This window comes from Xyrauchen texanus, chromosome 8 (genome assembly GCF_025860055.1).
Source record: "Xyrauchen texanus isolate HMW12.3.18 chromosome 8, RBS_HiC_50CHRs, whole genome shotgun sequence".
NCBI classification, from domain to species: Eukaryota; Metazoa; Chordata; class Actinopteri; order Cypriniformes; family Catostomidae; genus Xyrauchen; species Xyrauchen texanus.
In genome coordinates, this window is record NC_068283.1 from 30,086,200 (window position 1) to 30,099,319 (window position 13,120).

Genomic DNA, 13,120 nt, shown 5'->3' on the forward strand with positions numbered 1-13,120 from the left:
AAAATATACAAATAAATATTGAGCAGCATTTGTCAGTCACAGATCAGAATCAGAATCAGCTTTATTGCCAAGTATGCTTACACATACAATGAATTTGTCTTGGTGACAGAATCCAGTCTACAACAATACAAACAATACCAAAAACAGCAGCAAGACATAGGTAATTAAAACAAAAAAACAAAAATAATAAAAAATAAATAATTATACATATACGTACATACACTCACCTTCATACATACCCACATACACACACGTAGTGCAAATCTATTACAATCTGTTATATAAGAACAAAAATACAGTATATTATGTACAGAGCAATGTAAGTAATGGCAGAAGTGGATATGTTGGATAATATAAATAGACTTAAACTGTGTATTGTACATAATTATTGCTCAAAGGGGCAATTTAATTGTTCATTAGATGGATAGCCTGAGGGAAAAAACTGTTCCTGTGTTTCTGATGGTTCTGGTGTTCAGAGCTCTGAAGTGCCGGCCAGAAGGCAACAGTTCAAAAAGGTAGTGGGCAGGGTGAGTGGGGTCCAGAGTGATTTTACCAGCCTTTTTCCTCACTCTGGAAGTGTATAGTTCTTGAAGGGGGGCAGGGGGCAACCAATAATCCTCTCAGCAGACCGAACTGTCCTTTGTAGTCTTCTGATGTCTGATTTCGTAGCTGCACCAAACCAGACTGTTATTGAAGTGCATAGGACAGACTCAATGACAGCTGTGTAGAACTATTTCAGCAGCACCTGTGGCAGGTTGAACTTCCTCAGCTGGCGAAGGAAGTACAACCTCTGCTGTACAAGTCGATGTGTATCTCCCACTTCAGGTCCTGTGAGATGGTAGTGCCCAGGAACCTGAATGACTCCACTGCTGCCACAGTGCTGTTTAAAATGGTGAGGGGGGACAACGTTGGGGTGTTCATCCTAAAGTCCACAATCATCTCCACCGTTTTGAGCGTGTTCAGCTCCAGGTTGTTTTGAATGCACCAGACAGCCAGCCGTTCAACCTCCTTTCTATATGCAGACTCATCGTCATCTCGGATGAGGCCGATGACAGTGGTGTCGTCTGCAAACTTCAGGAGCTTGACAGAGGGGTCCTTGGTGGTGCAGTCATTGGTGTACAGGGAGAAGAGTAGTGGGGAGAGCACACATCCCTGGGGGGCACCGGTGCTGATGGTACAGGTGGTGGAAGTGAATTTTCCCTGCTTCACAAGCTGCTGCTTGTCCATCAGAAAGCTGGTAAGCCACTGACAGATAGAGGTGGGAACAGGGAGTTGGTTTAACTTAGTCCGGAGTATAGCTGGGATGATTGTGTTGAAAGCCGAGCTGAAGTCCACAAAAAGGGTCCTTGCGTATGTCCCCGGTCTGTCCAGATGTTGCAGGACGTGATGCAATCCCATGTTGACTGTATCATCCACAGACCTGTTTGCTCGATAAGCAAATTGAAGGGGATCCAGAAAGGATCCAGTGATGTCCTTCAGGTGGGCCAACACCAGTCTCTCAAATGACTTCATGACCACAGATCTGATCGTAGGTTGAACTGTTATCACTTAAATGACAACCTGTGCTATTTATCTGCAATCATTGGCACAAACATTACAACTATAAAATTGACCCCTAAACTTTTGAGTATTTAGCTACACAAAAATGTCTGCCAGAGGAAAATAACATAATCATAAAAAGTTAAAGCAGTAAGTGGTTGCAACAGATGATAGAACATGAAAAGGAATATTTCAGGAACTGAATGTACACGTAGATAAGATTTTACACATACAGTACTGTAGATTAATTTTAGGTGTAAAAAATGTCACCAATTTTGTAATTTTGATGCTTTAAAGGTTTCTGGAACCCTCGCCAACTAACCTTAGAGGAACTGCCTTTTTGAAATTGCAATTTGAATCCCATCAAGCTGTCTGGATGAGACTCATTGGGATTTCATTGGACTTAAATCCTCGCTACTTTAACATCTGACCCTCATTTTCGGCAGCCTCCATGTTTCATCAATACTGTATCAAGGCTACAAATTACACACATGAGAGATCTCCACCTGAGCTCCCTGAAGCCTTGCTCTTGCCACTGCTTTGCCCTTTGCAAGTGTGAGTGAGCTTTCTGCTCCAGGCTCTGAAATCACAGTTCACTAAGCTGCACAAGACTGTATCCTTGCCTCTAGTCTCTCCCTTTTCTGTTGCTGTTTCTTATAGAGTCATCAACAGGGGAAGACTCCTTGCTATAACACAGCAGTGGTTAATTTTTGACCTGCTGTAAAAAAAAGGCCTGTTGTAATTTGTTTATTAACATTGCAGAATGGTTACATGCACTGTAAAATAATGCAATTTCTTACAAAATAGTACTGTATTTTATTGTGGAATCAATGCATTCTAGGATATTTTCTGTCCAATCACAACAAATTACCCAAATACACTTTTAAAATAGCACTGCATTGTGGGATAATAGTGTAAATAATTTCATGTGAAGTCACCATTATTGTGATTAGTGTTCCATTTGGCTGTTCCCTTTTTGATTAAATTTCCTCCAGCTGATGTAATATGTTGCAGAAAACTTCTGGTTGCACTGTGTTGCATGGAGAAAATAACTTGGAGAATCATAACTTGCAGACTATAATGCATTTACTATTGTGGTGAGCTGAGAAATAGAAAATGATTCAATGTAAGACTTAGATTACAGCATATACTGTGTGTTACATATGTAACAGTGGTGAACAATATATAGTAATTATTTAAAATTCAGGAAAGTGATACATCTCATATCATAAACTGGTTTATGTCGATCAGAAGCTAATCTGCATTCTTGAATTAACTGACAGGTGTTGTCTTTATCTAAAAGTTGATTGGCTCTATTACCTGTAAGGTGGGACATAATTTTCTACATCCATCGGTCTTTCCAATTTCTCCCATTCATTTTAATACCAGTGGTCCATCTTGGACTAAAGAGTCTCTGTAACCACAGGGATGGACAGCGGCAATTAAGTAATCTGACTGCAAAAAACAATGCTCAAGGCAAAAATGCAAGGTAGACATGGCAGCCTATACCTCTTTAATGATTTATTTTAAAACAGACTCTTCCTCACTTACATTAGAAATATAAAACAGAGTATAACATAAATCTGTTATTGTAACTTAACTTGAACATGAAATCCATGCTTTCTCCAAAAGTCACCAACCTGTCTAGGTTCTGATAACCTATCTTTCTTGTTTGAAATCGAGGACCAGCGATGACAACCATGAAGAACTTTCATTTTTGAGTGCACTGATGTTATAAAGACTGTTTTATTCTCTAAAATGTGGCCATTTAATACATTTTAGCAACAGCAGGTCATGCAGGACTTTCAGACCAAACACGCAAAAAAAAATATAATAACCTAGAGGCAAAGCAACGAATATAACAGAATGCAGTCGCGAGATGCGAGATACATTTTTTTTTCCACATTCTTTTTAACCTGACACGGCATTCAAAAACACGGCACTCCTGCGTTGGAAGTTGAAAAAACATTTAGAAATGATGCAACAGTCAAAGACATCCATTTAGCCCAGCACGTCTAGAAAATTAAATCTAAAAACAGCACAGATGAACAAAATGTGAACTTGAACGTGTTGCAGCATTCTGGCAATCAACATGGTGGGTGACTGAACGGAAGCGCTGCTGCCTGATTTTAATAACAGTGCTTAACTTGGCCATTTGTGTCATCTTACCTAATTTGAATTGAGTTGAGGGTCAAGGCTAAACATTCTCACGGAAAAATCATACAGATTTGTATGAGTTGGCAAAATCATATTAAATTGTACATGTTGGGCTGTATGAATTTGTATCACTTTTGCCACTGCCAATCAGGTGACTCTCCCTCGTTTCCTTATTAAACTCGACAATTACTTTCTTTTGTCATAGAAAACATTCCCTTTATGTTTCAAATCATCCTGACAGACTATACACCATGGTTAGGTTTAGATACGGAGTACAGGTTAGGGCATACAATTAAAAAGCGTGTACAAATCGTCTTACATGTGTAACTCATTTACGTCTGCATTACACGTCCATTTCTTGCATAAATAGACCTCACACCCATGGTGACCAATGGTGACAATCAACAAAATGTATTTATAGCAAACAAAATGTATGTATAGAGTAATTTATTATTACGTCTGCATTATACATCAATTTTTTGCTTAGATTGACCTTTTGCTTAGATTGACCTCACACCCATGCAATGGTGACAATCAACAAAATATATTTTTAAATAATATAAAAATAACTCTGAACATTATAATACTAGTAACTAAAAGTGGCAAAACAACAACTGCAAAATAAACTAGCAAACGCAACCACTGAATTGATTAATGCACGCTGGAAAAATAAGCGTAATTTGGAACTGTGAGCATTATACTATTACAGTTCATCTAAATATACAAGAGATTACTTTAATCCAGACACAGCTAATCAGAGATTATACAGAACAGGTTTGTTATAACACAGCAATTTCCTGTTCCCATTCAAGTCACAGTACAGTTGTCATTTAATTGTAGTAAAATAAAATAACTAAAACTGTTAAAGTGCGGCAACTAGTGCCAAGGTATTATACAGCAAGTGAGATTTTCTACAGGATATTAAATAATAGCTATTAGTACATTGTCCAAGTTACTGTATCACGTTTGAAATTTCAGTCGCAGCACCATGGATTTGATTTAATCTCAATAAATAAAAGCCCTACATTCAGCCCTTTAGAAAGTCAACTTTATCACAAAAGTTCATCTTGGGAGGTGATGAGTAAAGGCAATTGATAAAGTCACCTTGCAACAATGACACATATGTCAATCACAGATATCAAGGAGAATGAAAGCATTTTAACTAGAGCATTACATTTTGAATAGTGGGCCCTTAAATTGTGTGGGAACTTAAATGTGAGGTTTACATGATTTATTTTGGGGAAAAAATAATGATTTACATTTCAACGATTAAAATCTGTCAGTTGGTCTAAATGTCAACATGTATTTTACTGATTAAATAGCCTTAGACTATAAATCCTGCCTGAGCTGTGTATTACAGAAAGCAATCTGTGCAGCACAGTGAAATATAGACACCAAATATTTTCTCTATTTAATGAGAACAGAAAGTCAAAAGAGATTCAAAGGTCAAATCTGTCTCTATAGCTATAGATACATATATAAATATGTACAATGGGGTTCAAAATTATTATTATTTTATTATTTATGTTTTTTTTTCTTCATTTTTAATACTTATTTAATATCTTTTTCTATATCAAATTATATTATCAGGATAACAATTAACATTATCTAAATTTAATTTTACAAATTTCTATTGTCCCCCTTTAATGTGTGTGTGTGTGTAGTATATATGTATTATGAAATCTGTTTATTCCAGATTTAAATGATCTTTTGAGTGACAGATTTTCAATGTGGATTCAGAGTTTAAACCAACTATTGAGAGAGGGGGAGAGACTCCAGCAAGATAGGGCTTTTTGTTGTTGTTTTAATGTAATTTCTTGCCTCCGAACTTGCTTTGATCTGCACTCGACCTGATGAATATTTTAGCTGGGACTGTATGCTCTATTTTCTTAGATGAGACGGCTCTATCTGTTTGCCAGTGTTGTTGAGGTAAAGTCCATTTGCAATGCTCAACTTTGTCTTCTATTTTGTGTTTCAAAACACTGCACTTAGATAAACCACAGTAATGATTTAAAATGCCCCATCATTCAAAATCACAGTGATGTCTCGAAAGCAAACATTATCTAAATATGTGTAACTGAATTAGAAAAAAACTAAAAACATTGTTCTACCAACAGAACTATACTGTTATGTTCTCTGTCTGGATGTGTGTTTAGGAGAGTTAGGATACTAAGGGCAAATGTGTACTCTCCCGATGTGTTGAGCTTGTATTGATCAGTGAGTTTGGCATTTGCTGAAGGGGCCACTGTGCCTCTAGGATGAGAACCCTGTGGAGTCATCGGTTACAAATATAGAGGACATGACCGTAAACAGGACAGAATGAGCACCCAAACCAAGCCCTCTGGAGGTCAGTATCTCAACTCGTCTGAAAGGCCCCTGGAGAGAGATGGAGAATTGCTTGGAACCCTGTATGTTCCTCTTCTTTGTCCACCCTCTTTACTGCACAACTTGAAGAGGAAAGGTAAAGCATGTGAATAACCCATTTAGTAGCTGGCCTTAAATTGAACCATGCAAAAATTTTTATTATCAAACACTCCACCATTAACCAAGTTGTCCTTTCAAGGAGAAAATGATTATAAGTTGATGCTGATGCCTACATCTCTCCATATGTATCAGGATGGATTCCAAAGATTACAATTTAATTATCTTAACTAAATCATAATCTTACCCACTAATTTATTATGTTGCATTATCTTTTTTTCTCATTAAAAAAATGTACCGCCAAAGAATAAGTAGTTATTCTGAAAAATAAAATACAAAAATTACAATAATAAAGTACACTCACGTGAGATGAAGACTCAGTCATAGCAGAAGCCTAATGAAATCTGATTAATTTTACATGGAGTGGGTCGCCTCAAACTATAACTATAAACTATATGACTTTCTAAGGCCCTAACCTTTTGAGTACAATCTACTACACGTCTACTGTCCCTGGTGGATTAAGCATGCTTTAAGTAAAGGTACTTGTAGTACCATTTTCAAATTGGCCACTGATGTGTCGTGAGGTTGATGTCTTTTTGCTGGTAAATGTTTGTTGTTTTAATAAAGTACCAGTAAGAATAAAATTTTTATTGTTACTGAATTTTCAAAGTGTACATTGTGTGCCAAAGGAGGATGCACTTGGGCTTACCAGACAATGCAAAACACATGCACTCATAAACCAGACATCAAATGCAAGTATGTGCCGCATTGTTTTTCAACTCTCCTCAATGTCCCTAGCTTGACCCAGTCTCACAAGCTTACAGTCACCAGCTTTAGCCAAAGCCTTTCACTCAACTTCTATGGGCTGATTTTCAACAGACTCGGTCCAATCCTTCACAATTTTCTTCAGAGGCGTTCACATGCACACATTTTAATCCACATAGCAGGACATAAATAGCTTGAAGTGTATCTATTTTACAATACAATCATGAATCTGGAAAATAAAAGACACTGAATTATTGCTTGTGGCTGAGGTAGTCCTTCAGGTGTATCACGGTGTTAGAGAGCAAACTGTGGATTACACAACAGAGTCTTTGAAGTAGGAGTTTAACCAATAATTTCAATATCTCCATGAAGCTAAACATGAGAAGAAATAGCTTTCCACTGTGCTGATGTTTAGATTGTGAAGTATTTATCCACCTTTTTTGCATCGGCATAGATTATAAGCGAGTAATGTTATGTTTAAAGAATTACATTTGTAAAAACTGTAAAAAAAAAATTCTTTGCACTAAACACTGACTTCAGCGTGAGCCAATAGTATTAGAGAGCTGGCTGTGAAGGAGCGTTTCATTGATTGGACCCACTGAAATAATTCACCCCTTACTGAACCAGTCAGTCATGTCATTCATAAACAAACTGAATGTACTAGTAAACTCGTTCACAAACTAATTGAATGAATCAGTCATCTAGTTTATGAAAAATCTGCTGACCGACTGAACGAGAGGAGAAACTGCTGACATTCGTTTAGTTTGTCAATCTCGTTCAACATGAAAAGGGACCGGATTAATTAGGAATAAAAGTGAGTGATGACCACACATTACAGTGACATATGGATGTTATTGAAACCCAAAAGTATTTTTTAGGCTTGTGTTGTTATATAGCTTTTTTGTATAGCTTGATAAAAAATCATGTTAGAATATGATAGATATGCTTTGTTGTCATTTGAGGGGAAACGCTTATAATGCTTAAACACTCTGCAGTGCTGAAGTCTCTTAGTAGAATTGTAGACACGCAAATTTTAATAAAGGATAATTAGACTTCTTCTAGCTGTGATTGACTGCAATTTGTTGAATGTAATTACATAAATAGGCAGTCATTTGGCATCATCTACAGGGGCAAAGACACAATTTGAAGAAACGGTCAGTGAGCGAATCAATAAACGAATCTGAATGAATCTTTTTGGTGAACTGAATCAAAAGAATCGAGTCTCTGAAATGAATAAAAATCGCCATCACTACTGCTCGCTGGTTTGATAAGGAGTGTTGCCTGTATAGCTGGAGCACTGACTGCCACCTACTGCATCAAGGTGGTACATCAAGCTTGAATTGCTCTACAGTTCTAGTAGGAACATTCCTCATTACGGAATTTAGGTACAGGTTGTGGACATGATTAATTGCTTTAATTTGTATAATGCATTATGTTTCATATAATTAATTGCAATAAATTAAAACAATACATTGACTACCTCAGTCATAATACATTGAACCAATAATGTTACATACAGCAAAGGACAAGATTTTCAGTGAATAGCAACTTGGTTTGCTTTTTTGCCACTTTGGAACTTGAAACCGCAGTCACAATCAGATAGAAAAGAAAGGCCAGGGTTATGTAAAAAAAAAAAATGGGACTCATAAAGGTTTGGAACACCATGAGGGTTAAAATGTTTTGGAATCGTTTAAATTTTGGTGTGAACTATCCATTTAAGCTGGTTATTGTTGCAGGTAGATACACTTAACCAGTGTAGGCATACTATTGTTGTCAATTCAGCTGGTCACCAGCTGAACAATGTTACAGCCTGGGGACTGAAGCACACAAGACAATCATCCTAAGCAGAACTGATCCACTGCTCTTGGTCTGACAGTCTCAGAAAAGCATGAGCCTGCACAAAACTGAGTGGAATAACAATTAAGCAATTACCAGAGAAAATCTGTCTCTGGCACCACAATGCTGTTTGTTTGGAAGTGAGCTGTTTGTACCTGTGCAGTGATATGGGCAATTACCTGGCTTTGTTTTGCCTTGTTATAATGTTTTCTATCTCTAGCCAAATGTCCCTGTGTGCAGCATGGCAGAGTGCAAAAGTGGCAATTAGGAGCATGAAGACTGGGCACAGTGCAAGGTCAGCACATCAACAGGAGAAACATGCTGCTGTAATAATCAGGAAACAGACATATTAAACAAATATAGTCTTCATTTAAGCACTGTGGAAGCAGAGAAGCTTTTACACATTGTAAAATGGCATGTTTGCCACATAGTGCTACAATTTTTAGAATGTATTTTAATGTTTCCTTGCCCCATCTGCATTTGTGAAAAGAAAGAAAGAAAAAAGTAAGAAAGGCACATTTATTTATATAGCACATTTCATGCGCAATAGCAATTCAAAGTGCTTTACATATAAATGATAAAGAAAATACAAGATAACATTTATTTTAAAACCAATTAAGAACAAGAAATAAGAATAAAAAGTAATACAATGAATTAAAAAATATAAGTAAAAATTATTAAAGTGAATAAAAAAGAAAAATAATTCAGCAATATTCTTTTTCAGAAAGAAAGAAAGAAAACAGGAAGTGGTCAAACTGTTATTGTATTAACATTCTGTTATGACAAGGGCTTTGCGGTTCTTCTGAAAATCAGCACTTGTACCATTCGTCTGTGTATGGCACTAGGCCGCAGTCTCAATAGATCAACAAACAAACAAGTAAATAATATAGAGTAACTTACTGTATGTTTCAGATTGAATTTGGCATGGTAGTTTGTGTATTTCTTCTGTGAAAATAGTTTCGAAAGAAGCTTATTTTTCTGGTCTATTTTTTGGTCATGAACAACTCTGGGTACGTTCCATTTGGAAGTGATCATCATTATGCTCTATAACCTTCAAAGTCTTCACCATCCACTGTTAGAGCTTTGGAGGGCTAAAAGCTGTGTAAGTCAAAAATAAGGGTCATAATATCCATTTTTAAGTAATTTATTTGGAAATTCTGTTTGAAGTGATCTTAGAGCATGAATATCATGAACGTTCTTCCTTCAAGGTGAGTGATTTATCCAGTTTAGCATCATTTCAATGATTCAGAGACTCACTCATAAATGTTAAAGAAGCTTCCACCATCTACCATCGAAAAATATATTCTGCAGAAACTATCTATTTAAATTTAAATTAAAATACTTTATTGGCATGGTTGTGTTAACATATAATATTGCCAAAGCATCATGATCACTGAACGAATCAGACATGAACAAATATTATCAAACTTGACTGTGAACGGATTTAAAAGACTCTAATCACTGGGATGAATTAATATATCCACCTGCTTGACCAATCAAATTCAATGAACAAACTGTTTTATAATAGATTTTTTGGATGAACTAAAACTGTTGGACATAACATAGCATAAACTTGTTGGTTTTAATCAAGTGTTGGGTAAGTTTATTTAAAAAAAAAGTAATTAACTTCAAATTAGTAATTACAACTCTAAAATTGTAATCAGATTACTGACTTTACTGATAGCATAATCTAAAATGTAATCACTTATTACTTTAAATGTACTTTCTAAAACACTAAGAACAACTTTGTTTTTTTCCACTCTGCAAATTCAAAATAACCTCTTTGGTCATTGACTTGTTATGGGGAACACCCCTTTCAGGTGTCAAAAAATGCAAATATCTGTATAAACGCAATGAAAAAAACAAAAAAACATTCTACATATATTTTCTAATTTTTTTATTTTTTGTAACCAAAGGAAAGCATTTGAAAGTAATTGAAAGATTTGAAAACCAGTAACTGTAATCTGTTTACAAACATTTAAATGTAATGTGCTTCACTGGTTTTTGTAAAAAAATAAAAAAAGTAATTCAATTACAGTAATTAATTGAACATTGTTAGCATGAACGTGATCATTCACTGTTCAAAAATATTTTCTCAATCAATATTTTAGTTAATTATATTGTTTTCCAGTAAAAAATCTAAACATCTTTAAAACATGATAAGCATTATTTAAAGAGAATATAAGTTTAAGTTTATTTTTCTTACCCCATCGGCTTGCTTTCTTCTTCTATAAGCACACTAAATTTCAATACATTTAGTTAGATTTAGCCTATGCTTAAAACAAGCAAAGACTTTTTGCTAATAGGGTACAGAAACTGAATTCAAGACATTTTCTTGAAACTATCTATGATAATATCTTATGTGCTTTAACATTCCAAGTACATTTATCATGTTTAAGGATCATTACATATTTATGTTGAAAATACTGATTAAGAAAAGTATTTTTGCAGTTTATGAATGCAGTGCACTGACATGTGACAGAAGTGTAAAGCAGGACACACTCATCAAAACATACACAGACACAACTTGAGTACTGTTTAAAATGTATAAAAATAGCACAACTGTGTGCAGAGAAGTTCTTTATTCCCTCACAAGATAATTTGCACAATGAATCATCTGCGAAGCTCTAGGTGATGTCGTGTGACATGCATACACTTTCATGCAGAGGGACAAAAAGTGGGAGAAAAAGAGAGATAGAGAGAGAAAGGATTAGACAGAGTGGGAAGAAGAGTGATCCGACAAAGCTTCTGCCTGACTGGCTGCACCTCCATGCGGTCCGCCTGCCTCCCTGTGCCAGGTGGGCTTTTCTAATGCTCATCACAGCTCATATCTTCCAATTACACCATTAGGAAACTGAAGGAGTGCTTGTTTGTTTGTTTGTATATTCATTTGTGCATGGTGAATTTCGGATGTTTTTTCTTGCAGGCTGTAAAATGCAGCATATCAAACAAAGGCTGTGAGTTCTGGATTATGCAGAGACACCCATGGGCCCTTCTTTCAGCCCAGCACCCCCTCTCATTCTGTGTGTAAGTCTGTCAAAGAGCATGATGTTTTGTTTTGTTGTTTTTTTCAGCATGTTTAAATGCTGAGGGCATCTGCCTGTTAAATATATTTTGTTTTCTGTTCACATATACAGTACGTGACCACACAAAAATGCTATTAATTTTTTCCATGGAACACACACAAACAAAATATAATTTAATAGTGACTGTTTCATGCTAGCTTCAGAAAGGACAAATAAACGCTATTAAAGCACCATAAAAATCTAACGTCTGATATATACAATTAAAAAAACAGGGGGTGCTGCAGCATGTCTGGCAACAGATTGAAATTGAAGGCATTGTTCACTGATAATCTGCATCTACAAAGGAGTTTGGACATTATAACATTAAACATTCAGAGGTGGGTACCCAAAATCTTTACTCAAGTAAAAGTACAATTACTACAAAAAAAAAAAATATTACTAAAGTAGATGTAAAAGCAGTAATGTAAAAACTATTCGAGTAAGAGTAAGTAAATATCCAATTAAAAGAATACTCATGTAGCGAGTAACATGGTACTTCCACATAAAACATAATGGATAATTACGCCCCAATATTCCATTACATTCAACATATTTAACATGTACTACAGAATAATAATAATTATACCACTACTTCTACTACTAATTATTATTATTATTATTATTATTATTATTATTAATAGAAATTGTCATCAGAAATTGTTATCACCCTCATGTTGTTGCAAATCATATGACTTTCTTCAATGCAACACAATTATAGATAATTAATTCAATTTTTAATTAGAGATTTTTAGTCACCATTTCCTCCATATTTTAAAAGTGAATGGTGATTGAGACTGTCAGTCTCTAACATTCTGTCTAATATATTTTTGTGTTCCAAAAAATACACAAAGTCACACAAATTTGGAACAACATGAGGGTGGGAAATTATGACAGAACATTAATTTGTGGTTGAACTATTACTTTAAGAATGCTTGTCTGATTTGGATGAATATGTCAATTAGTAGTTTGTAAACCAGTTTCTATCAAGTGTTATGATGAAAAACGTGAACAACGTCCCACAGGCCCAATTTAGCGGGTGACACGGTTGTTGATATGGTGACAGTGTGCAACCATTAAAGGCATCCGTGTAGTGCTTGTTCAGTAGAACAATTGAACAAGCAGCCCCCACACACACACACACACTTAAAGGCTTCCATCTAGTGCTTGTTAAACAACCGAAAGGGAGCCTCTGCAGACCAGCAATTCCAAGGGCCCAGAAGTACCTTAAAGTGCAACTATATGTAATGCCGAATAAAACAAAACAAGATCAGGCTTTATTAATGCCTAATGTCACTATTTCAAAAGTCCTGTCGTATTTTACAGTAGTGGTGCAGCAA